At 40.6% G+C, this 3927-nt stretch overlaps 1 long non-coding RNA gene across 1 annotated transcript; it reads left to right on the forward strand.

The window, feature by feature from the left end:
• Positions 1-700: 700 nt before the first annotated feature.
• On the forward strand, positions 701-2824 carry LOC310771472. Its single transcript, XR_014552432.1, has 3 exons — positions 701-822; positions 2112-2224; positions 2576-2824. It is a non-coding gene; the product is annotated as an uncharacterized lncRNA (long non-coding RNA).
• Positions 2825-3927: the final 1103 nt, after the last annotated feature.

Below are 3927 nucleotides of genomic sequence, written 5' to 3' on the forward strand. Positions count from 1 at the left end.
ATGTCAGACACAAACCAATGTGTGTCCCAAATTAGATTAACCTATAACCTTTCATGTAAAAAACCCCCCACAAAATTAATGTTTAATTTCAAGTATAGCTCATTCAACGTTTTATCAGTTAACCAAGAGCTACAACTCTGCACTCAACCTTTTAAGCCAACAAAACATTGTTAAACAAAACAAGCTCCCTCTGGAAAAACTGCTATGGCAGCTCCCCTGTAGTGAGTAGGTAGATGCATTATCACGTCTTTGTAATGCATACCGGGTGACTCAAAAGATCAGGTATCTGCATATTCATGAGAGACAGTAAGACAAAGGACAGGAATTAAAGAACTTGAAGAATGCCTTTAATAGGATGCTGTACAATTGTGCATGGATGGAAAGGGAAGTCCAGAGAAAGTGAGTGAGGGTGAAAAGGTGAAACAGGACCTCAGCCATGGCTGTTGTGTCATCAGTCTTTACTTACAGTAAACAACCTGCAAAAAGTAGGAAAGTCAGACTGGAAACAAGAGATCACACGGTTTCCCAAACGATCCTATATGTTTCAGTTTATTACATATTCTCCATGATGTCTCCCTCTTGTCAGCTAATGCTCTCACTGTCATACCTCCCCCTCCTTCCCTCTCTCCTCCCTCTCTCCTCCGTCCCTCCCTCTCTCCCTCCCCCCCATCTCCATAATCAAGCCTACTTCCACTTGACTGTATAGCTCTCACAGCACCAGACTTCCACAAACTCCAGCTTTCTTTCTGTCAAAATGCCAGACTCTGATGCAGCCTGCATGCCAGCACCTTGCCAGGTCATCAAAGAGGATGTGGACAAATGGTGAGTTCAGACACTTGCACTGTAAAACTATGGATGTTGAAAGTGGTATTTATCCGAGTGTGTGTATTCAAAGTCCCACATGGAATGGTTTAATTTGCTGCAGCCAAGTTATGCGTAACAATGCCTGGTGAGCGTTGGTGCCTCGCGCCTCTTTCTCTGACTGTCTTTGTATAATTTAGTGCGCCGTGTGTTTGGGCTACAGCTAAAGAGCGGATCACTTCCCATCCACTCCACACGGCCCAACAAAATGCTTTTGCCATTCCCAGTCACAACTCGTTGACTTCCACGCATGACATCCGATTTATTCCCCTTGACTTGTCATCATGGGCTCGACTCGTTAAGAGAGTGTGTGGGGGGCGATCGATCGTTAGCTCTAATGAGGGTTTAGTGGAGAATACTCACAGCTTTTTAGCAAATCCACTTTATAACGCAAGGACCAAGTGGAATGGCATTGACACAGGTGGCCCTTCTAGTAACATGCAGTATATGTCACGTGTGGCAGAAATAGAGTCAAGGTTTAAAATAGGCAGAGAGTTGGCACATTCCAGGCAGCTGGCTCGTGTTACGTGCACTCTTGCAGGAGTGGACATTTGATGTATGTCCAGCTCAGTGATCACTGCACACAGATTACCCACTGCTGCATCTCGTACATCCTCGAATACACATGCAGCCGCCGTGACGTCACGCCGGACTGCAATAATCCCCTTTCATGCATGTGTGGATTAAGTTTAGAGATGTCATTTCCACGTGTCGTCCGTACAAATTCAAGTGCCACAACTCCTCAGATGTTTGGCGATTTATTGTTCATGTCTCTCTGCAGTCTACACACGGTCATGTCATAACTCGCACTGAAATCCTCTTAAGTCCCTTAAGCACTTCAATTAAGAGTGACAACTGTATTGAGCTGCAGTGTGTGTGTGTGTGTGTGTGTGTGTGTGTGTGTGTGTGTGTGTGTGTGTGCGCGCGTGTGTGTGTGTGTGTGTGTGTGTGTGTGTGTGTGTGTATTTGGCTTATGAGTGTCCAGCGAACTACCTCACTCCACCAGTGTCATCAGTCAGTAATGTTATACAGATTTTAGTATCGCTTTTGGTGCTGTATGTGTATGTGGTTAAATAAAAGGGGGGTGGGGGGCATTAGTTACAAGTGTCCTTTGTTATGTATTTTGTGTTATGTTATGTGAACCCTGTCTAGAAACTGACCTCACAGGATAATAAAGATTTGATTGACTGCATGTGTAAAGATATGTGGTTAGTAGTGTGCCGATTGTAAAACCTGGTTTTGTGTTTCAGCGTCAGAGAGAAAGGAGAAGAGAACTGTAAGGATCTGATCGATGCCTTCCAGGCCTGTATAAAGACCCTGTCAGAGGGATCCTGAAATGTGAGGAAATGGATCTCAACAGAGTGTATGTTGACATTATTGATTATCGTTCATAATTGTTGATTTCTGTCAGAATAACCACGTGAGAATCCGCCCTAAAATAGAATTCATGCATTTCCTGTGACCCCACAGCGATCAATCAATGTCTGAATCTTTCTAGTAGAAAACAGACAACCAAGGTTCACAACAAATTAGAGACTGACTGGACACTAAAAACAAAAACAAAAAAAACATAAGATTTCTGTTTTTAGGCTGGATTTCCCTATAATCCAATTGGTCTTACTGTATTTCATATCAAATTTAAAGATTTTAAATCACTATTATGTGTAATATTGCAATCGCATAACTTTTCCCATCTTTGGTTTTCCTATCACAGCTTCACTTCTACAAGGTCCTCCACCTTCCCAGCATTCCCCTCCTTGCTCATTCACTGGACTGAACCATCTGAAAAACTGGAGAAGGGGTGATGATGACAGCTATAGCTAGACATTCTTTGAACCTGAAATGTTAGTTGTTGTTTTTCATCAATGTTATATCATATTGTGCTGTAACAGACACTTGAATGTACTGTAAATTATCTATGCACAGAACATATAAATATTTTACAATAAAGGCAAAAATGTGTAGTTTATTCCCTTGATCCCTTGCCCTGCAACTGACAAACTGACTTACATGTACATGCTTAAATATGCCTCTTTGTAATTCAATTTACAGTGCAAGGGGCATTTGTTTGCTTGTATGGTTGATGATTATGTTTGAATATCAGTGAAATGAATTGAATTGAGAATGCATGAATTCCAATTCAGTTCCTGGAGTTGGGTCCACCCAGCTCTAAGGAAACAGAATTATGATTGGAATTGGAATGACATGAAACAGAATTGAATTCCATGAGATTCCATAAAATTCCACTTCTAAGAAAGATTGTCTTGACTTGCTCAACATCCTACAGCAAACATTCTGAATCAAATAAAATACCGTTGAACAAATCAAATATGCATCGATTATGAGTATCCTACATGTTATGCATTAAATATCATGTGAAAGGTACCTTAAACATGTTATGATATTCTGTGTTGATCATATTAAAACATGTAAGATCAGATATGTAGATTTCATAAAATTGCACAGAATTAAATTCAATGTCCTGAAATTCTAATACAATTCCAATTCTGCTTCCTATCCCCCAAAAAATCCAATTCCTCAGCTCAGCTGAAATTGAATTGATGAGTTTATTCAATCCTGATCAGAAATGTTGGTTACTGTCTTTTATCATGCTTAAATGCTATGGTTATTTGGAACTCTCCATGGTGCTGATCAGCCAGGTGCCAAAAACGGGATTTTCCTCCTAGAAAGAACTTGTTAACCTCTATTTAGCTCTCCCATTAGAACCTGCACAAAGGCCTCTAATGTCACTCTTTCAGTCTAAGCTGTGATAATGGGCGTCTCCTCCTTTGTTGGGAAGGATAGGAGGAGGGGCCTGAAAAAAAGTTGTTCTCACCAGATATCGGAGATGGTGGGAGCCAATGGGATTTGTTTGCGACAATATAATAACAATGAACTTCATTGTATTGCACCATTCAAAAAGCTGAGTTTACAAAGAGCTTTATTTAAAACAAACAATAAAAACAACACAAACAGTAAGCAATGCGAGAACCAAAGCTGTTTACAAAACGCTTTACAGAAATATAAAACAATAAAACATAGACACAATAAAGCTGGCTTTTTAGC

This window comes from Poromitra crassiceps (genome assembly GCF_964638095.1).
Source record: "Poromitra crassiceps genome assembly, contig: HAP1_SCAFFOLD_683, whole genome shotgun sequence".
Taxonomy (NCBI): Eukaryota; Metazoa; Chordata; class Actinopteri; order Beryciformes; family Melamphaidae; genus Poromitra; species Poromitra crassiceps.